At 35.5% G+C, this 25,915-nt stretch overlaps 1 protein-coding gene across 10 annotated transcripts in view; it reads left to right on the forward strand.

The window, feature by feature from the left end:
- Positions 1–25,915, forward strand: part of LOC144295918 (uncharacterized) — a 247,121-nt gene that overhangs the window by 12,320 nt on the left and 208,886 nt on the right. For 5 of the 10 annotated variants that reach the window (XR_013363055.1, XR_013363054.1, XR_013363057.1 and 2 more), the window contains exon 2: positions 557–623. The exons of 4 other annotated variants lie outside the window; for them this stretch is intronic. The gene's annotated coding sequence lies outside the window, so the exon portion shown is untranslated. Of the gene's footprint in view, positions 1–556; positions 4,171–25,915 lie in introns of those variants that run through there. One more of the 10 variants, XR_013363052.1, reaches the window with a different exon arrangement.

Consider the following 25,915-nt stretch of genomic DNA (forward strand, 5'->3'; position numbering starts at 1 on the left):
AAATTTATGCAACATTATGATGAGGTTCTAGAATCCTACAATTGGGCTTAGCCTCAGGAATCATCTAAAAAATCACCTCACAGCCTTTCCATTTTTCAGTGGCAACACAAGTCATCTCTGGTGTCTCATGGGTGAAGTATATAATTTTTAATTGACCTGGTTTAGATACTTTGCTGTAGCATCCACCTATTGGGACTTGTTTCTTGAAGAAAGAAATGCTATTCTTTCTCTTCTGTGATGGCACTTGAGAAAAGTTAAAGGGATTTAATTCCTGAGATTTTTTTTCCAGGCCAATTATCTCTAATTCCTTTCATTTTTTTTTAAAGATTTTATTTATTTATTCATGAGAGCCACAGAGAGAGAGGTAGAGACATAGGCAGAGGAAGAAGCAGGCTCCCTGTGGGGAGCCCGATACAGGACTCGATCCCAGGACCCTGGGATCACACCCTGAGCCAAAGGTAGATGCTCAACCACTGAACCACGCAGGTGCTCCCTTTTCATCATTTCTTGAATGAAAAATTCCAAGTCTCATTGTCATCTTGTCTTGTTTCTCCAGTCTCTCAGTGGAACTAAAGATGGACCACTGTATTGCAGGTGTGCTGTGGTGAGCATAGAGAGATAAGGTATCAGCTCCCTGTTTAACAAATTGCACTACTAGCAATGCAGCTGAAAGTTTTGAGTGAGATTGTCCCTGAACATCTCTGGGTGCTGTCTTCTCTGCCTCCCCCAGACTCTGCATGTTCCTGCCTTCGCTCTTAGTACATTCTATTTAATTATATAGTTTTTTTTTTTTGAGAATGAAATGTATTTAGCTTATTTTATTTTTATTGAAAAACAATTAATTAATATAGTGTATTATCAGTTTCAGAGGTAGAACTTAGTGACTCATCAGTTGCATATAACATCCAATGCTCATTCCATCATGTGCCCTCCTCACTGCCCATCACGTAGTTACCCCATCTCCTACTCCACCTCCCCTTGAGCACCCCTCAGTTTGTTTCCTATGATTAAAAGTCTTTTATGGTTTGTCTCCCTTTCTGATTTCTTCTAATTTTCCCTCTCTTCCCCTGTGTTCATCTGTTTTGTTTCTTAAATTCCACACATGAATTAAATCTTATGGTATTTCTTTCTCTAAATTATTTTGCTTAGCATAATACCCTCTAGTTCCATCCACGTCATTGCAAACAGCAAGATGAATGGTTAAAGATGTGGTAAATATATAAATGGAATATTACTCAGCCATTTATTATATGGTAATATACCTCTACCCTATAGTTTCCTCTATTACCTCCTTCAGAACAGGATTGTTATCTTTTTCATTTTCGTGCTTTCATTACACACAGTAGATTCTTAATAAATGTTGAACACTGAACATGGGTCTTTTTCTTGGCAGCCACATGATTCTGTTTATAAATATTAAACTGACAGCCCAAATCTTCACATCTTTTTTTTTTTTTTTTATTGGGGCTACTGATAAGTCATGGATTTCTTACCTTTAACTGTTTACTTTTTCTGGTGTCAAAAGGAAAACTTTATAAAAAATTAATTTTAGGGGCTCCTGGTTGGTTGGGCCTTTGGCCCAGGTCATGATCCCAAGGTCCTAGGATCTCTGAGCCCTGCATGGGTCTCCCTGCTCAGCAGGGAGCCTGCTTCTTCTTCTCCCTCTGCCTGCCACTCCCCTGCTTGTGCACTCTCTCTGTCAAATAAAGAAATAAAATCTTTTTTTTATTATTTTTTTAATTTTTAATTTTTATTTTTTTTAAGAAATAAAATCTTTAAAAAAGTTAATTTTATCTTAAAAAATGTTAATTTGGCCCTGTACTCAGTGGGTCTGGTAATTGAGTGCAAGTCTGACTTCTAATTTTTTAAATGATTTTAAATCCAGGTAATATATGTATAAAGAATTCGGTTCAAAGGGCACAAAATGTGTATGTAGCATAAAGGAAGTCTCTTTTCTGTTTGTCATAGAGCCAGTCATTTCTCTTCTCTGGATGAAATTGTTACCTATTTTCTTGTGCATTCCTTAGAAATAGTTTGCATATACACACAAATATACATTTTAAAATATATGTACATTATTTTACATTGGATTTTTATTTTTTGTCCAGTTTCATGGAGAAATTATTCACAAATGTAAGTGTATATATTTAAAGTGTATAATGTGATGACTTGATATACATATACATTATGAAATGATTACTAATATCAAGATAATTAACATATACATTGTTTCCCATAATTAACTCTCCCTTTTGTTGAAAGAAAAAATGAAATCCCATAAAATCTACTCTCAGCAAATTTCATGTACACAATACCATATTATTAACTATAATAACCATGTTGTATACTAGATTCTCTGAACTTACTCATCTTATAATTGGAAGTTTATATCTTTGACCTATGGTTCCTACATTTCCCTCACCATAGTCCCTGGCAACCACAACCCTGTTTCTATGAAATCAGTTTTTCTTTTTTCAAGATTCCACATATAAGTGATACCATACAGCATTTGTCTTTCTCTGTCTAGTTTATTTCACTTAACGTAATGCCTTCTAAGTTTATCCATGTTTTCTCAAATAGCAAGAACTCATTCTTTTTTAATGGTTGAGTAATATTCCATTATGTATTCATTATATGTGTATATATACCTATATATGTGTGTGTACATATACATATATATAACATTTTTATCAATTCATTTAGTAACACTTAGGTCATTTGCATATTTTTGGCTACTGTGAATATGCTGCAATGAACATGACAGTATATATGTCTCTTCAATATAGTGCTTCTATTTCCTTTGAGCAGGTTTTCAAGAGTGGGATTGCTGAATCATATGGTAATTCTATTTTTAATTTTTGGAGGAAACTCCATAGCATTTTCCATAATGGGAATTTATATTTCAAACAACAGGGTACAGTGGTTCCCTTTTCTCTGCCTCCTTGCTGATATTTGTTATCTCTTATTTTTTGATAATAGTTATTCTAACAGATGTGATATGATATTGTATTGATGTTTGGTTTTCATTTCCATGATAATTAATGATGGTGAGCATCTTTTTAATGTGCCTCTGGTCATTTATATGTCTTCCTTGGAAAAATGTCTATTCAGCTGATTTGGTCATTTTTAATTGTATTTTTTTGTTTTGCTATTTATGTATATAAAATAAATATTTTTACCATTTAATAAGTTGTCTTTTAAATTTATTGATTGTTTCCTTTGCTATAAAGAAGCTTTTTAGTTTGATATAATTCTACCTATTTATTTAGCTTTTGTTGCCTCTGCTTTTGGCATCTTACCTAAGAAATCATTGTGACAACCAACGTCGAGAAATTTTTCTCTGGGGCAGCCCCAGTGGCTCAGCGGTTTAGCGCCGCCTTCAGCCCGGGGCAGGATCCTGGAGATCCAGGATCGAGTCCCACATCGGGTTTCCTGCATGGAGCCTGCCTCTCTCTCTATTGTCTCTCATGAATAAATAAATAAAAATCTTAAAAAAAAAAAAGAAAATTTTCTCTGTGTTTTCTTCTAGGAGTTTTATAGTTTCAGATCTTACATCTAACTCTCTCTAATCCCTTTTGAGTTATTTTTTGTGAGTTGTATAAGATAAAGTTTCAGTTTCATTCTTTTGTATATGGAATATCCAGTTTTCTCAACATGTTTTATTTTACTTTTATTTCTTTAAAGAAGTTTTTTTTTTAAAGATTTTATTTATTTATTCATGAGAGACACAAAAAGAGAGAAGCAGAGATATAGGCAGAGGGAGAAGCAGGCTCCCCGCAGGGAGCCCAATGTGGGACTCCATCCTGGGACTCCAGGATCATGCCCTGAGCTGAAGGCAGATGCTCAACTGCTGAGCTGCTCAGGTGTCTGACTCAATAGCTTTTATTAATGAGACTATTCTTTTCGCATTTTTTGTTCTTGGTGCCCTTTTCAAAGATTAGTTGACTTATATGTGCAGGTTTATTTTGGGGCTTTTTATTCTGTACCATTGGTCTATATGCATGCTTTTATGTCAGTACCATACTGTTCTGATTACCATAGCCTTGTAGTATAGTTTGATATCAGAAAATGTGATACCCCCAGCTTTGTTCTTATTAAAGATTGCTTTGGCTATTTGTGGACTTTTGTGGTTCCATACAAATTTTAGAATAGTTTGTTTGTTTGTTTGTTTTACTTCTGAGAAACATGACATTAGAATTTTGGTAGTGATTGCATTGAATCTATAGATGGCCTTTGGTCATATGGACAGTTTAACAATATTATTCTTTCAATTCATGAGCATGGGATATTTTCCATTTGTTGGTATTCTTCAATTTCTTTTTGTCAATGTCATATAAATATTTTCAGTGAATGGGTTTTTCACCGCTTTGGTCAAATTTATTCCTAAGTATTTTACTGTTCTTATGCTTCTATAAATGGGATTGCCTTGTTAATAATTAATTATTAATAATAATAGTGTGCAGAAACACAGTTGATTTCTACTTGTTGATTTTGTGTCCTGAAACTGTTAAATTGTTAATTATCTGTAACAGTCTTTTTTTTTTTTTTTGGTGGAGTCTTTGGGTTTTATATATATAAGATCACGTCATCTGCAAACAGTTTAACTTCTTTTCCATTTTGAAGTGCCTTCTATTTCTTTTTCTTGCCTAATTGTATATCTAGGACTTCTAGTACAATGTTGAATGGAAGTGGTGGGAGTGGGCATCTTGTATTTTTCCTGGTCTTAAAAAGGGCTTTTAACTTTTTACCGTTATGTTGTTAGCTGTGGGCTTGTCATGAATGGCCTTTCCTATGTTGATGTACATGCCTTCTATAGCTAACTTGTTGAGATTTTTTTTATCATGAAAGGATGTTGAGTTTTGTCAAATGCTTTTTCTGCATCTATTGAGATGATTATATGATTTTATCCTTCATTTTGTTAATGTGGTGTATAAATTTAGTGATTTATGTATGTTTGAAACATTCCTGCATCTCAAGGATAAATCCTGCTTGATTATGGTGTACGATCCTCTTCATATGCTGTTGACTTTTGTTTGCTAGTATTTTGCTGAGAATTTTTCCATCTTTGCTCATCAGGGATATTGACCTATAATTTTTTTCCCTTATTGTTTCCTTGTCTGGTTTTGGCATCAGGATAATGTTGGCCTCATAAAATGAGTTTAGAAGCATTCCTTCCTTTTCAATTTTTTGGAAGAGTTTGATAAAGATGATTAATTCTTTAAATATTTGATAGAAGCCCCCAATGAAACCATCTTGTCCTGATCTTTTAGTTTTGGGGAAGTTCTCTATTACCAATTCAATATCCTTACTTGTTATTTGTCTGTTCATATTTCCTGTTTCTTCATGATGCAGCCTTGGTAAGTTGTATGTCCCTGGTAATTTATCTATTTCTTCTAAATTGTCCAAATTATTGGTATATAATTATTCATAGTAGTCTCTTGTGATTCATTGTGTTTTTGTGGTATCAGTTGTAATGTCTCTTCTTTCGTTTATAATTTCATTCATTTAATTCACCTTTTTTCTTAGTCTAGCTAAAGGTTTGTCAGTTTTGTCTTTTTACAGAACCAGCTCTTAGCTTTGTTGTTATTGTTCTCTAGCCTCTATTTCATTTATTTTTACTCTATGTTTTAGGCTTCCTTTTTTCCTTAGTCCCTTAATATGTAATCTTAGATTGATCTTAAGATTTTATTTTTATTTATTTATTTGAGAGACAGAGCAAGAGAGAGAGAAAGAGGGAGAAAGAGCAAGAGAGTGAGCATGAGCAGGGGGAGGGGCAGAGGTAGAGGGAGAAGCAGATTCTCTGCTGAGCAGGGAGCCCAATGTGGGACTAGATCCCAGGATGCTGGGATCATAACCTGAAATGAAGGCAGACACTTAACTGACTGAGCCACCCAGGTGCCCCTTAGATTGATCTTAGATTGCTTATTTGAGATCTTTTTTAAAAGTTGAGGCATAATTGATATGTAATATTGTATTAGTTTCAGATGTTCAATATAATAGTTCAATATTTGTATGCACTGAAATGAGCACCATAGTAGGTCTGACTTCCCCATTATCATATAAAGTATATAATATGCAATACAGTATTGTTAAGTATAGTCACCATGCTGTACATACAATCCCCAGGACTTATTTATTTATGACCTGAAGTTTGTATCTCTTGACTCCTCCTCTTTGCCCACCCCATAACCCTCCTGTCCTCTTACAGCCACCAATTTGTTTTGCATCTATAGGTTTTGTTTTGTTTTATTTTTTAGATTCCACATATAACTGAAATCATATGGTATTTGATATTTGCCTCTCTGTGTCTGACTTATTTCACTTGGCATAATACTCTCAAGGTCCATCCATGTTGTTACAAATGGCAAGATTTTATTTTTTTTAAGGCTGAGTAGTATTCCATGGTATGTGTATATATATATGCATATATATGATATATATGTGATATGATATATATGTGATATGTATATCACATATTCTTTACTCATTCATCCATCAATGGACAATTGTGTTATTTCCATATCCTGACTATTGTAAATAATGCTGCAATGAACTTGAGAGTGCATATATACTTCTTTGAATTAGTGTTTTTATTTTCTTTGGGTAAATACCCAGAAGTAGAATTACTGGGTCATATGGCTTTACAACTGAGATGGGTCTCTTGTAGACAGCATATAGATTGATCTTATTTTTGTTGTTGTTTTGTTTTTTATCCATATAATTGTGCCATGTGTTTCAATTTAGAATTTAGTCCATATACATTTAGAGAAATTATAAATTTATAGGTATATACTTATTGCCATTTTATTAATTGTTCTTTTCTTGTTTGTTGAGATAGACCTGTATTGCTATAAGCTTCTCTCTTAGAACTACTTTTGCTGCATCCCATAGATTTTGATGAGGTATTGAATAAAATTCTTTTTTGGATTTTTAAACTGTATTGCTTTAAACATTTCAAAATTTTAATTATTCATTGCTAGTGTATACAAATAAAATATTATAACCTGAAACCTTGTTAAATTGGCTCTAATAGTTATTTTTGTTTTTTGAAATTTCTGAGGGATTTTGTTTGCAAATAGAGGCAACTTTTCTTTTCCAGTTTGGAGACATTTTATTTCTTTTACTTGCCTTATTGAACTGGCTAAAATTTCCAGTATAATGCTGAATAGATATGGTAAGGAAGGCATCACTGCCTTTTTCCTAGTCTTAAGGAGAAAGCTTTCAAACTTTCTCCATTAAGTATGATATTAACTGTAAGTTTTCTATAGTACTGTAAGTTTTCAAGTTGAGGAAGTTACCTCCGAGTCCTTCTTCGCTAAGAGTTCTTAGCAGATATGCTTATTTAATTTTTGTCAAATGCTCTTACTGAATTGTTGAGATGATCATATGATTTTTGCTTTTTAGTCTGTTAATGTGGTAAATTACATTGATTTTTGAATGTTAAACCAAACCTTATTTTCTTTGAATGAACCCTTTTTGATCATGTTTTGTTATCTTTTTAATATATTATTGAATTTGATTTGCTAAAATGTTATTTAAAATTTTTGCATCTATGTGCATGTAGGATACTGGTTTATGGTTTTCTTTTGTTATAACATCTGTCTTGGTTTCATACCAGAAAACTTCTGGCCTCATGCAATAAGTTGGAAGGTATTACCTCCTATTCAATTCTGTGGAAAAGTTTGTGTAGAACGGATATCATTTTTTTCATAAGTTCTTGGTTAGATTCTCAAGTGAAACCATTTGATCCTGAAGCTTTTGTTTATTTGTTTGTGGGAAGTTTTAAATTACAAATTCAATTTATTTAATAGGCTATTTAGGTTAGTATTTATTCTTGAGTAAATTTGGGTAGTTTGCATCTTTATTTTTTTTTTAAGATTTTATTTTATTTTTATCTATTTATTTTAGATTTTATTTATTTATTCATGGAAGACACACACACACACACACACACACACACACACACACACACACACACACAGAGGCAGAGACACAGGCAGAGGGGGAAGCAGGCTCCCTGCAAGGAGCCCAACGAGAGAGACTCCATCCCGTGTTTCCAGGATCCACCCTGGGCTGAAGGCAGCGCTAAACCGCTGAGCCACCCGGGCTGCCCTAGTTTGCATCTTTAAAGAAATATGTCCATTTCATCTAAATTGTCATATGTTGGCATAATGTTCTTAATATTTTCTTATTTTCCTTTAATATCTGTAGAATATATAGTGATGTCTCTACCATTCCTGATATTGGTGATTTCTGTGTTCCCCTTTCTTTCTCCTAATAGTTCAGCTAGCAATTTATCAATTTTATTTATCCTTTTAAAGAGACAGCTTTTGTTTTTATTAATCTTTTCATTGATTTCCTATATCTCATTCATTCAATTTCTAGTTTGATTTTTTTTATTATTTCATTTCTTCTAGCCTGGTATTTGTCTTTTTTTGTTTCTAGCTTCTATCTTTTTTTTTTTTAAGATTTTTTTTTAAAGTAATCTCTATACCCCATATGGAACTTGAACTCACAACCCCGAGATAGAGTTTCACACTATACTGACTGAGTCAGCCAGCCACTGCCCTAGTTTCTTAAGGTAGAAGTTGAGGTCGTCCATCTGAGGTCTTTGTTGTGTTATTTTAGTAGTTGCTTTGGTGATTGTAATAAATATCTCTAATTTATCACATTCTAACTTCTGGTAATTTTATTCTGCTTTACATACTATATAAAACCCTTACCATAGCATACTCCCATTTTCCGCCCCCAGCCTTTCACTCATTATTGTTGTATATTTTATTTCTCTATATATCACAAAATCCACAATATGTTATTGCTGTATATAGTCAATTATCTTTAAAGATACTTAATAAGAAAAATGTTTTAAAAACATATAGTTGCTATTTTTCGTGCTCTTTGTTACTTTGTGTAGATTATAATTTCCATCTGATAGCATTTTTCTTCTGTATCATTTCTTGTATTTCAGCTGTGTTACTGATGAATTCTTTCAGCTTTTGTATATTTGAAAAATGTCTTTATTTTACTTTTGTTTTTAAAAGATATATTTGCCAGATAAAGGATTTGAGTTGATAGATTTTTTTTTTCATTTAGAACTTTAAGGATGTTTCTCTACTATCTTCTAGGTTGACTGTTTCTGATGTGAAGTCTGATGTCATCCTTATCTTAGTTTCTTTATGTAATTTTTTTAATGTAACCTTTTCATAGACAATATACAGAAAAATATACAGAATTGAGTATTACTTTGTATTTTTTAAATCTGATCTGATAATTACTGTCTTTAAGTCATGTTTGTAGGCCATTCACAGTTTAATGTGATTATTGATATGATGGGGTTTAAATCTTGGTATTTGTTTTCTATTTGTTCTATCTGTTCCTTATTTTGCTTTTCATCTTTTTTTAATGTTTTCTTTTGGATTAGTTGAATATTTTATTGTTCCATAGGACTTTTCTATCACAAAGATTGTAAGTGATTTGGTCACAACGTGTCTTGGTGTAGTTTTATTTATGATTCTTAGTCTTGGGTTTCATTGAACTTCTTGAATATGTAGCTTTACATATTTCATTAATATGTATTATACTACATATATATATTTTGAAGATTTTATTTATTTATTCATGACAGAGAGAGAGAGAGAGAGAAGCAGAGACACAAGCAGAGGGAGAAGCAGGCTCCATGCAGGGAGTCCAACGTGGGACTCGATCCCGGGTCTCCAGGATCACACACTGGGCGGAAGGCAGTGCCAAACCACTGGGCTACCAGGGCTGCCTGAATTATACTACATTTTAATATAGTCTGGCTATTATGTCTTCAAATATTTCCCCATCCCTTTCTTTTTGGGGAGCTCCAGTTACATGTCCATTAGACAATTTGAATTTGTCTTTAGCTCACTGAGACTCTGGTAGATCTTTTTAATTTTTGTGTGTTATTTTGGATAGTTTCTAAGTCTTCAAAGTAACATTTTCTTCTGCAGTGTTTAATCTGCTGTTAATCTCATGAGAGTATTTTTCTTTGGCATTGTAATTTTCATTTTTTAGATGTTTGACTTGGCCATCTTTTTATTTTTAATATTCCTCTTTAACATGTTCAGTCTTACTTCATGTTTCTTGAACATGTGGAATACAGTTTTAATAGCTGTTTAAATGTCCATTTTCATTAATTAAGAATAAGGCATACAGCATGATGGCTTGATTTACATATATAGTGAAATGATTACCACAGTAGGTTCAACTAACAGCTATCTTCTCAAAGACCCAATTAAAAGAAAAAAAAAAAAGAAAAAAAAGAAAAAAAATGTTTTAATGATGAGAACTCTTAGAATTTACTATAATTTTCAACAATTTTCCTGTGTATCACAGAGCAGGATTAGCTCTAGTCATCATATTGTACATTATATCTCTATACTTATTTGTCATATAACTGGAAGTTTGTACCTTTTGACTACCTTCCTCTAATTTCCTCTTTTCCTACCTTCCATAGTAAACACAAATCTGATCACTTTTTCTGTTGTTGTTTCTTAAAGAATTTCAGTGAGATCATAGTATTAGTTTTCCTGTCTGCCTTACTTCACTTAGCAAAATGCTTTCAAGTTCCATCCATGTGTTGCAAATGGTAGGAATTCCTCATTTTTAATGGCTGAATAATATTCCGTTGCACAAATGGAATGTAGCTTTTTTCTCCATTGTCCATCAATGGACACTTAGGTTGTTTCCATGTTGTAGCTATTGTAAATAATGCTTTTATGAACATGATATCTTTTTGAGTTAGTGTTTTTGTTTCTTTTTTAAGTATATCCAGAGACAGAATTGCTGGATCATGATAGTTTTATTTTTAATTTTTTGAGGAAACTTCATACTATCTTCTACATCAAATTACATCCCCATCAAGAGTGCACCAGGATTCCCTTTTCAACATTTGTTCCCTGTGTCTCTATGTCACATTTTGATAATTCTCACAATATTTCAAACTTTTTCATTATCATTCTACTTATGGTGGTCTATAATTGGCGATCTTTGATGTTACTATTGTAATTGCTTTGAGGCACCACAAACTCCACTTGTATTATATGGCAAACTTAATCAGTAAATATTGTGTGTGTTCTGAATTCTCCACCAATTGGCTGTTCCCTGGGTCTCTCCCTCTCCTCAGATCTCCCTATGTCCTGAGACACAACAATATTGAAGTCAGGCCAATTGCTAACCTTACAATGGTCTCTATCTATGTGTTCAAATAAGGCAATTGATATGGCAAACTTCATTGTTGTGTTAAGAAATTGCCACAGCCACCCCAACTTTCAGGAATCACCACCCTGGTAAGTCAGCAGCCATTAACATCAAGGCAAAACTCTCCACCAAGATTATAACTTGTTGAAAGCTCAGATGATGGTTAGCATTTTTAGCAATAAAGTATTTTTTTAAAAGATTTCATTCATTTATTTTACAGAGAGAGAGAGAGAGAGAGCACAAGCAGGGGGAGCAGCAGGGAGCCTAATGTAGGGCTCCATCCCAGGACCCTAGGATCATGCCTTGAGCTAAAGGCAGATGCTTAACTGACTGAGCCATCCAGGTGCTCCAGCAATGCAGTATTTTTAAATTAACGTATATGTATTGTTTTTCTAGGTATAATACTATCGCACGCTTACAGTATATCATAAAAATATTTTTACATGCAGTGGAAAACCAAAAAATTTGTTTGACTTGTTTTATTGTGATACTCACTTTATTGTGGTGATCTGGAACTGAATTTGCAATATCTCTGAGTTATGCCTGTGTATATGAGCTTTAGAGATGGCCATCTTTTAAGAAACTCTTGTGTGCTTTATTATACATGTAGGTTACAAGTGATTATATTTTTTGTTTAGACTCATGGTTGATGTTAAGCATCTGAGACACTCTTGTTCTTTAGGATACAGCTAGGCTAAATTCTCATCTGTATTTTATTTTGCCCATCATGTAAAATAAATAATAAAAGCAGGTAAAAATAGACAACAATAGCAGCACTCACAAGGGAATGAAGTCATCCCAAGGCCAAATGCACCTTGAAATTTATTTATGGATATCAAAGAGAAAGTCTCTATCCTATAAATTTGCTTTAGTAAATACCCATTCAAAGGAGTACATGCACCCTGATGTTTATAACAGCATTATCAACAATAGCCAAATTATGGAAAGAGCCCAAATATCCATTGACTGATAAATGGGTAAAGAACAAGTTATATATATATATATATATATATATATATATATATATATATATATCTCAGTCATTAAAAAGAATGAAATCTTGCCATTTGCAACAATATGGATGGAGCTGGAGTGTATTATGTTAAGTGAAAAAAGTCAGAGAAAGGCAAATACCATATAATTTCACTTATGTGTAGAATTTAAGAAACAAAATGAACATATGAGAGGGGAAAAAAGAGAGGAGGAGGGAAGCAATTATGAGAGCCCCTTAAATACAGAGAACAAACAGGGTTGACGGATGGAGGTGGGTGAGGGATGGGATAGATGGGTGATGGGTGTTAAGGAGGACACTTGTTATAGTGAGCATGGGGTGTTGTATGTAAGTGATGAACCACTGAAATCCACTCTTGAAACTAATATTGAACTGTATGTCAACTAACTAGAATTTAAATAAAAAGAAATAAATAAAAAATAAAAAATAAAAAATATAAATTTGCTTTAGTGATAGTATGGGATTTATATACAGGTCATATAAGATGAAAAGTGCTAAAATAGAAAAATCTTCTTCCTAAAATCTGTTTTGTATTCCCTGACTTTTATATTTCCATTAATAGCATGATTATTTTTATGGCTACCTACATAGGTTCAAAGCCTTGGAATAATGTTTTATTCATTTCCTTCTATACTTTAATCAATCACCTATTATAGCTGCCTTTCACTGAGCATCTAATATTGGCCGAAAAACATTGTTATCATCTAAATTTCACAATGTCTTATAAAGTAGATATTATTATTTCTATTTTCTCAATGAGAAAAAAGACACTTAAAGAAGTTAAACTGGTGACTCTGTGTCATCGAGTTTATAAAGAAAAGAGTCAGGATTCATGGCCAGGTTTATTGGTCTCCTGAGCCCATTTTTTTTCTATTGGAGTACGCTAGCTCTCTCAAGGGATGGTAGTATTTTCTAGGGATTTTTTCTTCCTGAAAAATTATTTTATTATTAAATTATTAAAAATAATAATAATTATTATTTTTCAGTTTCAGAGACAAAGATTAGTTTTAATCCTTGGTTCACAACATTTTCATCATCAGTTCATTCATGGCCACCTTTTATTTATTTGTTTGTTCTTCTGCTTTGAAATAGTAATGATGATAATAATGAAGTGAACTACCACCCAACATGAAAGAGAGGAACTTGACAATAACTTGCATCCACTCATTGGTACTTTTATTAATATCCTGCCACTACACGACTTAAAAATCTAGATATCTCACCTTTGAGCTACTTAAATTGCCTCATAATTGACTCATATCCAATTTTTAAAAAAGATCTATTCATTTTGAAGATAGAGAACAAAGAGCATAAACGCCAGCAGGGGGAAGGGTAGAAGGAGAAGGAGAAAGAGAATCGCAAGCAGAGTCTCTGCTGAGTGTGGAGCCCAACCAGGGCTCAATCTCACAACTCTGATATCATGACCCGAGCTGAAATGAAAAGCTGGATGTGTAACTGACTGAGCCACCCATGCACCCTGACTCATCTAATTTTTTCCCTTCAATCCATTTTAAACATCTCTTGATATTTGATTGATATTATTAAAATACAACTCTCTTGACATTAACATCTTGTTCAAATCTTTTACTCTTAACCCTGGATTTCTTAGCTGGCCTTTGGAGACCTCTAAGATTTGACTTCAGCCTACCCTCTAGTTATATCTCATAGTACTTTTGTACACTGTATGCTCTAGACAAATCAAAGTGTTACGCTTCCCAGACAGTCCTGCCATGTTTTTATCCTTAGCTCTTCAAGCTGTTCTCTTTGCTGGTAAGCCAAACTCTGATCATTTATTCATGTCTTTCATAAAGTTTTCCTTGATTCTCCCAAATAGAAGTAAATACTGAACTACATGAATCATTCACATACTTGTGTCTATTGCATCACCTGCAAACTCCTGCTACAACAACTTGTATTCTTGTTTTATTTCAATTAATAGATCGTAAGCTTTTAAGGGATGGGTACTATTTTAAATTATTTTTGTAGGGAAGCCTGGATGGCTCAGTGGTTGAGCATCTGCCTTTGGCCCAGGGCATGATCCTGGGGTCCTGGGATTGAGTCCTGCATCAGGCTCACCTCAGGGAGCCTGCTTCTTCTTTTGCCTATGTTTCTGGCTCTCTCTCTGTGTCTCTCATGAATAAATAAATAAAATCTTAAAAAATTATTTTTTATATTTCTCATCAGCACAGTCATTTACTTAGGTTTTCCCTTACTTGTGAGAAGGATGGATGTCCATTAACCTCAGGTGTTCAGCAACAACGAATTACTTCTGTCTTTCATTCTCAAAGCCTTTTTTTCTTTTTCTTTTCATGACTCACTCCTTTCCTTATCTTTGCATTGAATATATGGGTGGTGGTGGAAGTTTAGTGGGGGTGGGAGGAGTAGAGATAAGGGAAAGAGGAAAGGAAGTACCCAATAATTACAGCTATATCATAGTCTCTAAGAGATGGGTATACAGGGAAGTGATGTAAGCACTTTGATAGGTAAGAATATAACAAAGCACTTATTTCAAAGGTAAAGAGTGGTTGGGTTGGAAATTAGATCAAGAAAAACAAGGTGGGAGGGGATTCAATTTCATATCATGCCTCATGCTATTTCTGGAGCATCCTAGTTGATTAGTCATTCTTACTACATTAAATAATAATACCGTGTCCTTGAATAGCATGTTTTAATGTACTTCATATTACCCTTATTTTAAAGATGAGAAAAAAAAAGATGAGGAAAGTAGATTGATGCAATTTCTTTATTTTATTTTACTTATTTTCTTTAATTATTTTATTTACTGTTTTGTAAGTTGGTAGTACTTTTCCCCTAGCCTAAAAGAATGTAGGGACTTTTGAGAGGCAGGAGCAGAATGCTATCTCTAAATGTGTCTGAACTGGAACATTGGTGGAGGGAGCTCTCCCCCTGTTTGATGTGGTGCTGAAACCAAACACTTTCATGCACTGAAATGCAGTTCCTTAACATTTATTTCATAATATGTTTTCTTGCTTCTTTCAGGGCTCCAAATGCCACTGCTCTTTTGGTGCTCTTGGCTTCCTGGGCTGCAGTTGGGGGCAGGGTCCTTCTCTTGCCAGTCTCACTGTTCAGAGCACCCAGGCAGTGACAGACAAATAATGCCTATTCAATCGTGTGAGTTCTAGTTTTCTTAGTTCTATTTCAGTTAAGTTGCAAAGAAGGACCAGTTCTTTCACACCTTTATTCCTGAGAAAATGCCATTAATGAAAACACTGTAGAGTCATAATTCCATTTGCTCTCCAATAATTTGTACATTGTGTGACCTACCACATGCTGCTTTTGCAGATTTACACCTTCAGTGGAAACTTGCTGGATAAAGCCCTTAGGAAAGAGGGAGGGAAGGAGAGAGGGGGAGGAGGGATGGAGGGAGCAAGGGAGGGTGTAAGAGAGAAAGGGTGGAGGAGAGAGAGAGAGAGAGAAATAGAAAGAGACAGACAGAGAGAGAGAGAACTTTATTTTTAGCAGGACTCCTAAATCAAGGCAGACAGGAAACCATTGCAAATGTACATGACGTTGATGTGTAGGTGACGAGTCCTGTCAATGTTACTAAGTTGTTCAGAGTTTCAGTGGCATTTCTTTTAAAATACAACCTACGGATTGAATGTACTTATGAGAAATTCCAGAAGAAATGTTATTTCCAATGAGTTTTTTTGTTGTGGTGGTGATGAGGGGTGTGTGTTATTGATCTTCTAATAGAAATAATGACTTTAAACCAGGTTTTCTAAGAAAATTAATGACTGCCCCAAGTTAATGGCCTTCAGCCAATCTCCCAGTCAGCCATTAATCCCCAGGAAATGCCCTGGGCCTTGATCATTATTGCGTCAATAATACAAAAGTGGGTAGAGTTCTCTTGTCAGAAGGGAGGCATACATTGACCATGTTGTCTCTTAGACTCCTTTTATGGTAGTAAGAATAACCTATTAGGGAGGAAAACTAATAATTTTGTTACCAATGCAAATGGATAGTCTTGTTTAAACAAAATTATTAAATAAAATATTAAACAACTTGAGCTCTGTATGTTTGAATAAGAAGTAATGAAGGACTCCAAGGTCAGAATTCTTAGACAGCTGTAGTTAGAGCCATGAGTGACATAAAATATAGAGTCAAATATTGAATTGAGAATAATGCAATTACTGTCATATTAGATATTTCAAGTTAAAAATCAGGGTTAAAGTAACACATAATTGACTCCTTTAATGGTTGCAAACAAAAGATGGTACTGAAATTGACTTAAAATTAGGACCTTATATTCTAAAAATATCTTGAGGACTACATTTTACAAGTTTTCAAGTAAATATGGTGGATAGGGATATTTCCCTTATCTTAAAATATCAAAGGACTTTCATAGTCCTTTTTGTGGCTTATTTTGCATTCCAGGATCTTCAAGAAGGCAAATAGTAAAATGAAAAACATGTGTGGGAAATTAGTAGAGCAGTTGCCCTTGACTGCCAAAGGAGATGCTACTGAGGTAAAAAGGCCTTCGAGGGGATTTTCCTGTTTTGAACAGAGATGGTCATGCATATTGTCATCTCATGTCCCAAATTTAGGTGTAGAACTTTACATGAAGTTTCTCAATAAACATTTCCAGAATAAACAAATGTACTTTAAATGGCTTAAAATTTTGTCAGTTATAAAAAAAAAACAAAAACAAAAACAAAAAAACTTTGTCAGTTATACGTCGGTAAACTTGGGAAAAAAAAATAAAAAAAATGCCACTCCTTGCCCTGAGTTTTTTGTAAATTTGGAAGATTAGCTCTTTTTAATTTTTTAAAACAGTTTATTTATCTATCTATCTATCTATCTATCTATCTATCTATCTATTTATTTATTTATTTATTTTAGTAACCTCTATGCCCAACATGGGGCTCAAATTTATGACACCAAGAGTCACATGCTCTTCTGAGTGAGCCAGCCAGGGCCCCAGATTAGCTCTTTATCTTTGATATATGTTGTGTGTGTTCTCACCTAGATTGGAATTTATCTTTTTTCTCTTGCATTTTTTCTTTTTCCAAACGACTATCCATTTGTTACTACACTATTTATGAAGAAAGTCCATCTTGTCATCACAGGTGTGAAATGCTATCTCAATTATATTCTAAATTTCCATATGTAGTTGTATTTATTTTTAAACTTTCCTATCTGTTGTATTAGTCTGGCTGTATATTCCTATGTCATGTTTTGATACATAGGAGAGCTCATTACTTCCCCTTTGGCTTTTCTTTTATTTTGTTGCACTAGCCAGTAAGTTTGATATTGTGTTAAATAGTTAAATAGAGAACAAATTCTCCCAACACAGGAATGAATCAGCAACAAGTTCCTTCCTAGAACCTCCATAAAAGAAAAGAGCCTGCAGACACCTTGATTTTAGTTCAGTGAAACCCATATTTGGATTTCTGTAGGCATTTTTGCCCTATTCTAGATCTTAGTGGAAATCTTCTAGTGTTTACCTAAAAAATAATATGCTGGCTTTAGGATTGAGGTAAATTTATTTCATCAATTCAAAGAAAACTCTATGGCTTTCTATTTTACAAGATGTTTAATCAGAAATGAATTTTGAATTTAGTTGCATTTTTTTCAGTGTCCTTGTCATTAGTCAAGTAATATTTAAAAATATTTTAAGAGGGTGATCATAGTAATGGATTTCTTAATATTGAATAACTGTGGCATTCACGTAATAAATTGGTCATGAATGTATTAATTTTTAATGTGCTGTTGGATTCTATCGCCCAATATTTTGTTTAAGATTTTTTTGCCTCAATATTCTACAGTAAGATTGGTTTCTGTTTTTCTTTACTATGCTATTTTATCAGGTTTATGTATTGATACTTTTTTTGTAATAACATTTTTGGAAATAGATCCTATGTTTCGAAAACTTTCTGTAGCTTTGGATCATCTAGTCTTTGAAAGTTTGGCTGAACTCCCCTGCACATGGTAATGTTTGAGGACAAGTTCTCCATTTCTTCTTTGAAATTTAATCCAAAAAAATTTTTTTTTAAATATAAGAAATCTGTATTTGGATCTGTGATAGGAGAACAATGGCCTCCCAAAATATCCATGCCCTAATCCCCAGAACATGTGATTATGTTATGTTGCATGGAAGAAGAAACTTTGTAGATATGATTAAGGGTAGGGACCTCTAGATGGGGAGGTTATCCTGAAATGCTTAACCTTTTGAGAATTTAAAAGTGATAACTTTTTCTTGCTGGATCAGAGAGACACACAGTGAGAGAAGCTCAATCTGCATCACTGCTGCTGGCTTTGAAGATGGAGGAAGGGACCATGAGCAAGGAATATGGGTGGTTTCTGGAAGCAGTGAATAAGCCTTTAACTGACAGCCAGTAAGAAAACAGGGACCTTGGTCATACACCTACAAAGAAACAAATTCTCCCAACACAGGAATGAGCCAGCAACAGTTCCTTCCTAGAACCTCCATAAAAGGAAAGAGCCTGCGGACACCTTGATTTTAGTTCAATGAGATCCATATTTGGATTTCTGACCTAAGAACTGTAAGATAATAAATATGCGGTGTTTTAAGCTACTACATTTGTGGTAACTTTTTATGGCAGCAACAGAAAATGAATCCTTATCTGGATAGAGAAAGTTAAATTTGGTAAATGTGTTTTATACAAAATTGTGTTAGTTGGGTGTTCACATTTATTTTCATAGAATTAGACAGTATGGACCCATGATTTTCAAAATTTTATCAGTGTATCTCTCCTTTGTTATTTATTATTTTGTGTAGTACTATCTTTTTTCTTTTTTGGGGGGTGGTTGGCAGAGCCACTTGAGGCTTTATTTGGGAAAAAGCAGTTTTAGCTGTGGGGCATGGGCAAGAGGGGGTACCCAGGGCAGCAGACTCCCCGCCAAGGGTAGGCTGAGGGCTGAGGCTGATCCTCAGGTGGGGTTCCTGTTCCCGATGCTCCCTTGACCAGATCCTTCCCCCAGAAGCTCTATGGTAATCACAGGAGTGAGGAAGTCGGGAGGGACCATAGTGGCTATTCACGTGGACAGGACATCAGGCAACTTGGACACCAGCTTCTCATTGCGGGTCTCGATCATCTTCACAACCACAACATTGGAGGAGCTGACACAGCTAAAGGAATTAGAGCCCCCACTAGAGCTGAAGCTGGACTGGAAGGAGCTCAGGCCATAGTTGAGGTCAGGCTCATGAGGACTCTGTAGGTCAATCTCAGCCTATCTGAGTAGCAGCTGTTGATCTAAGTATGGAAATTCATATTCTGCATCCCAGACTCCAACTGGCTCTTTTCACCCTCCAGAAGCTTGCAGTAGGTGGCGATCTCAATGTGCAAGGCCAGCTTGATATTCATGAGGTACTCGTGCCACTGCCGTGCCATATTTGCTTGGCTCATTGCAGGGCAGCCTCTTGCTTGGACACCTTGGCATTGGTGTCCTTAACAGCCACCTCCTAGTGCTGCTCAGTATCAGCAATGGTGATCTTCAGCAGAGCCCTCTGGCCTTTGAGGACCTTGATCTTGGCCTAATGTCTGCTGATCTTCTGGTTCATCTCCATCTTCCTGATACCAAGGTCATCCCCATGCTTCCAGCCAATGCCTGCAGCTCCATGTACTTGATCTGGTACATGGTCTTGGCCTCATCCCAGTTGCAGTTGGTGTGTCCTTGACCTTGGCCATGATGCCCATCCAGGTCTAGGGAGTGGCTGATGTACATAGACAGCACCATGGAGGTGTCCAACATGTGAGACTGCAGTTCATAGACCTCCTCTTCATAAGCTGCCTTAAGAAGCTATCTTTGTCAGCTCTTCCACGAGGGGCTCCAGCTCTGCTAGAGTTAATGTAAGCTTCATCCACATCCTTCTTGATGAGGACAAATTGATTCTGTATGTGTGCACGTTCTTTGATGCCCTCCTCTTACTTATTTTTGAAGTCCTCCTCCCACTCTTGCCTGGTGCCATCTCTAGCTTCTGCTTTTCCTGGCCCAATCTGTTCAGCTGCTGCCGAAGGTTGTACATGTATCTTTAGAATCCATGTTGTTCTGAGCTGTTTTCTGCTGCTGTAGGAGGCTGTATTTGGTCTGCAGAATTTTGTTCTGCTGCTCCAGGTGCCTTGCCTTGATGATGGAGGGCCTTGATCTGCTCCTTCTCCTGTGTGTGAACAGCCTGGATGTTGGGGTCTGCCTCTGACTTAAGGGGGCTCAGCAGGCTCTGATTCACTGAGATAGCCATGATGCCCCTCATCCCCGTAGCCCCTCTCTAGCCCTGACCATACTTATGCTGGTGCCCATACCTGCCCCCCAGGAGATGGCTAAGGTGCTGATGCAGGCTCCAGATGCTCTGGTGTGGGAGTGGCTGCTAAAGCCCCAGGGGTGGGAAGTGAGCCCCATATAGGACTTCTGGGTCACCCTGATGGATACGGTGGAGGCTGGAGTGGAGGGGTGGAGACTAAACCGGGCAGAGGTGGAGAGGAAGTCAAGAAGCTACTTCTAGGTGGGGATCTCTTTTCTTTGATTAATTTAGATAAGTTTTTGTTTTGGGCTACTATGAAGTCATCTGAAACAGCAGTCTTGGATGAAAGGCAAAAGGCCCTATCTTTGTGTGGCCTTCGCCACAAGGCTGGCCTCATTCTTAGTGAGAGGACTGGGCCATTCTTATCTCCTGCTACAGAAATATCTTACAGAAATATCTTATAATTCTCTTGAACTAGTCTCTCCCAAGGGTGGCTAAACTTGGCAGGGAAAAGCCAATTCTCACCAATATTTTGATAGTTTTTTCCCCAGGTGGTCTCTCTCAGAGGCTCTCTCTGCATATGATTTGTATTGTAAGATATTCTAGTCTGCAGCTAATCAAAAGGCACAGTTAGTCATGGAATCTACCATGGCATAACAAGGATCACCAACTTTCCAGCCTGCGGTACCTATTTTCTTGCTGATCACCAACTGACCACAACATCAGTATATCATATTTTATGTTTTGTTAAGGTAGCTCCATGTCTAGGTACCAGACTCTGTAGTTGTATGTTATTTGTTAACAATATAACAAGATAACCCCGACTTTGAAAAAATAAAAGTGTATTTGTCTCTCTTATATTTAATTCAAGCATAAGCAGTCCGGGGTTATGATATGACAACTTTGTTATCTTTTCTTGCTCCCTTGGACTTGCTCTCGTCTGTGTGGCTACATATCGCTTGTACTACTACTTCCAGGTTCCTGGATGGCACACTTCACTGCTGCGTATATTCGGCTGGCAAAACTTGGGTCCATTCCTGCCTTCCTACTGTAAGAGAGAATACAGTGTTTATTCTCAGTGCCAGATTGTCCACATGAAACACAAAGATAATCTCCCAACAGCAAAGGGGGATAATGTATAGGGAGGCTCATTAGTGGCATATGCCACATCTTTCTTTTTCTCATGATTTTTCCGCCATTTTTTCCTTTAAAAAGTAAAGATTTTTAAAAAATTTTGAAGCTCAAAAATGTTCCCTATAGTATTTATATTGAGAGAAATAAAGCTAGTATGTTCTTTCTATAGTGTTTAGGTTTTTTTTGTCTCCAATGAAAAGAGTTCTTTCATGATATATTTTATGTATAATAGTAATCACTATTTAAAAAAAAATCAGCCAAGAATATAATCCAAGATTTTTGCACTTTGAGGAAAAATACCATCCATGTTAATGGCTACTGTTTCTTGTTCATTTTTTACACAGACACTCGTTTTCCCAAAGATTTTATCCAAAGATGATAATATAATAATTCTGTTTTTACTTTATAAGGTTTTAAGAAATGCAGTTTTCTTTTTTGTTCATTGTCTCTTCTCCCACCAACTGACTAACCCTAGATATCAGTGTTACTAACTTGGTATGTGTCTTGATTTATTTAACTTATGGTCATGTGATTGTATTTGTATGCATATTTACATATATTCACACACATTTATAGTTGTACATATATTCAAATATTTTTGGCATTGTTTGATTCAGAAAAGTGAGATAATATATATATTTCTCTTCCTCTTACTTTTTCTCACTTAACAGCATAGTGTGGAAAACTTTTTGGTCATAGATTGATAAAATTCCTTGTAATTGCTGCGTGTTATCTCAGGGTATGGTTTTACTGCAACTTATTAAGAATTCTTATCCATTAGTAGACATTCAATTTTTTCCTCACTTTCTGTTCCTACCCTAAAAAACCTGCATTAACTATCCCTATCTACTTGTATTTTATTTCTATAGTATAGCTTACTGGTAACAGAGATGTTGATTTGAAGGATGTATATACTTTATATTTTAGCAGGTATTACCAGACTGCTTTTCCAAAAGGCTTTGACAGTTCATCATTCCTCCAGTATACTTTCCTATGTCACCATCAGCAATAGGCGTACCACTGTTTTAAATCTTACCAATATCAACGTGTTACTTATTATTACCTTAAATTTTCATTTTCTAATCACTGAGATTGTGCACATATATTATATTTATTGTGTATATTGTGTATGTATTAATTTAATTAAAGGGGAGACACAAATTTATTTTAGATTGCTCTTAGAAATTCAAAGTGCATGACTGCTGTAGCTGTATGTAATTGACGTACATATTATGGATGTCAAAATCAAATACGTGCATTTGATTGTAGTAGATAATTTTCCCCTAACAGTATTATGTTTCTCTTAAATCTTTAGGAGTCTGTAGGCTGCTATATAAAGGGTCTGAGTGCTAGGTGAATTTTTTTAATGTAAAGATATACAAAATTGTAGCTACTTGTTTCTATGTGATAGAGACTGAAACTGTGAAATAAATTCGGTTGTTCTTGTGGCATTTTAAACAAGCAAAAAAGTTAAACTGTCTATAAAGAAACTGCATTTATAAGTTTTATTATTAAATCCACCACTGCTTTGCTGTCTAATAAAATGGAAAATGTGTGCTTTTATAGGTTTATAAAAAGGCAAGCTATAGTTTCATGAAAAATATCTTGCACCGATTGAATACAGGTGGCTACTTGTTTAGACTTTGAAGATGTAAAGACTTAGTATAGATGTCTGAAAAAGGTAATATGGCACAATAAAAAAAATCTTCCTTTCTTTGCTCATCAATCCTTTGGGTATTCCATGTCAAATAAACGCTACAACAATTTATAGTAAAAGTACACAGTGGAAGTGCCAACGTTAACACTCCTTAGGACTGGATACCTGCCAGATTTTTCACACCAATATTTAATGTGAACTAAAATGTCTTTTCCATTGGAAGTGTGAGAAGGAGCTTGCTTTCCTATATTTGGCAACACGCTTATGTGAAGTATAAAGTCAAATGCCCGTGATGTTCTCTTTATTTCAACCATGATAAATTGTGTTCATTTGTTTAAGTGCATGTGGCAGCTTTAGTGTTCCAACTATAAATTTTGGTTAACTTCTATTGACATGCTGTATTAAACTTAAGAAAAACAAATTACACTTCACCCGTTTTAATTGACTAAATGTGTCAAAAACACAGTAAGTATAACACAAAAGGTCAGAGCCTTAGTCTACACTGTAATGGGTGTCATGGCAGGGATCCAACTTTTCTTGTACATTTCATTTTTCATGAAGTTTTAGGACAAGGCATACGTTTAACATTCACTTCCACTTCTCATTTGTACTTCAAAGTTTATCATAGGCTGTGTGACTACCAAGAACACTTTTCTCTTGTGCTATTTAAAGTTCTCTTCACATTGACGTGTGTGCCCAGAGAATACTGATGTTCTCCTGTAAACAAGGCGTTGAGAATGGACTTTGACATCCTGAGGGACACGATGCTGATTTATAGCATGCCCATAGAACATTGAAACACTCCCTGGAAAAAAACTTGGTTTACATATCTAGTCCCTGCCTCCATGACTGAAAAAGCAACCATGTGGTTAGGTGCCAGCTTAAACATGGCATACTGGATTCCCTTAGGATCTGATGAAAGTTACCAGTTTTAATTCTTTTGCTCTAATGTCCGATCGTTTATATAAGTCTTTATTCCTTCGGTAATTTATTAGCTTCATGCCTGATGATAAAATAATATTAATTAAACTCTCTCTTACCAGCTGACATCAACCTCTCTTTTTTTCTAGTTGCCCCTTGGTGTGGTATCTTTTCATCTCCTGTCTCAAAATTAGCTCTTTTTCAGGGGTTCAAATGTTAGTTTTCAGTGTAAATTTGTGTCTGGAAAAGCTCAAAATGGGGCAGGTGTTTGCAAAGTGTTACATTTCATATTGGAGAAAACAGGAATTCTGAATCTTAAAGTTTATTCCATTTTTATCACTATTTGTAAGAATCTCATTCCTTAGTACATGCTTTACCACCAAGAAATCACAAGTTTTATGTCGGCAATAATAGGATACTGTCTATTTGTTCTACTCTGATCCGTTTAGGGTGGAAAAAATAGCAGTCATCCTTATCCAAGAAGCTCAGATGACGCCTAATAAAGGATTTCAATTCTCCTTAAAAAAAGGAGGAGATAATTCCCTTCCCATAACCCAGGAGATCACTATTATCCTAAAGATTCCCTGAGAGTGAGTCTGGTTCTAAATTACAGTCAGCAAACTTTCTGTGAAGGGCCAGAGAGGAAAACTTTAAAGCCTTGAAGCCCATATGGTCCATGCCAGAACTACTCAATCCTGCCATCCACAGCATAGCCATTGGTATTATGTAAATGAATGAATGTAGCTGTGTTCTAATAAATATTCATGGACAAGGAAATTTGAATATCATATAAATTTCATGTGTCACGAAATAGTCTTCTTACTTTTTCCCAACCATTTAAGAATGTAAAGACCATTTTTAGCTTTGGGGCTGTGCAAAAACAGTTGGCAGGTTGGATCTGGCTTGAGGGTCCTTGCATGCCAATCCTTGCTCTAATCTAATATTAATTTCTAAAAGGCCCAAGAAAATTGAAAGGAAGTTTTTTTCTTTTAGAGAGAGGGAGAGTGAGAGAGCATGTGTGTTGGGGTGTGGGTGGGTTGGGGCAGAGGGAAAAGAAGAGAATCTCAAGCAGTCCTGCTGAGCACAGAGCCTGGTGTGGGGCTTTCATCCCCTGAGATTATGACTTGAAATCAATAGCCAGTGGCTTAACTGACTCAGCCACCCAGGTGCCCCAGGAAGTTTTCTTTTAAATTTTTTTTTAAATTTTTTTTATTTATTTATGATAGTCACACAGAGAGAGAGAGACAGAGACACAGGCAGAGGGAGAAGCAGGCTCCATGCACCGGGAGCCCGACGTGGGATTCGATCCGGGTCTCCAGGATCGTGCCCTGGGCCAAAGGCAGGCGCCAAACCGCTGCGCCACCCAGGGATCCCGGAAGTTTTCTTTTAAAATAATGTTGCTTTAGTCTTCTTTCACATGCAGCATTCTCTTTCATACAAGGATAGTTTCCCTCCCTTCCCTCATTTTTTTGTTCAGATGATAAATATACTGGTATTTTGGAGTTCAGTCTAATGGGAATTAGATGTAGCAAGTGCTGTTGATGTCTTGTCAGTATCTGCTCAGTACCCACCATTCTCCTGCTCATCTACTCTGTTGCTTTGTGCAGCAGGCATGTGAGATTCCATAGGAGATCTTCTCTGACCACTGGAGTACAATTGGCCTCTTGGTAGGGCAAGCTGGCAGTGCTGAGGCGTTTAGGATCCTTGGGAGTAGCTCTTTGCCAGTGTCTGATAGAATTGGAGGGTA

The sequence above is a fragment of the Canis aureus genome, chromosome 24 (genome assembly GCF_053574225.1).
Source record: "Canis aureus isolate CA01 chromosome 24, VMU_Caureus_v.1.0, whole genome shotgun sequence".
In the NCBI taxonomy this organism is placed as follows: Eukaryota; Metazoa; Chordata; class Mammalia; order Carnivora; family Canidae; genus Canis; species Canis aureus.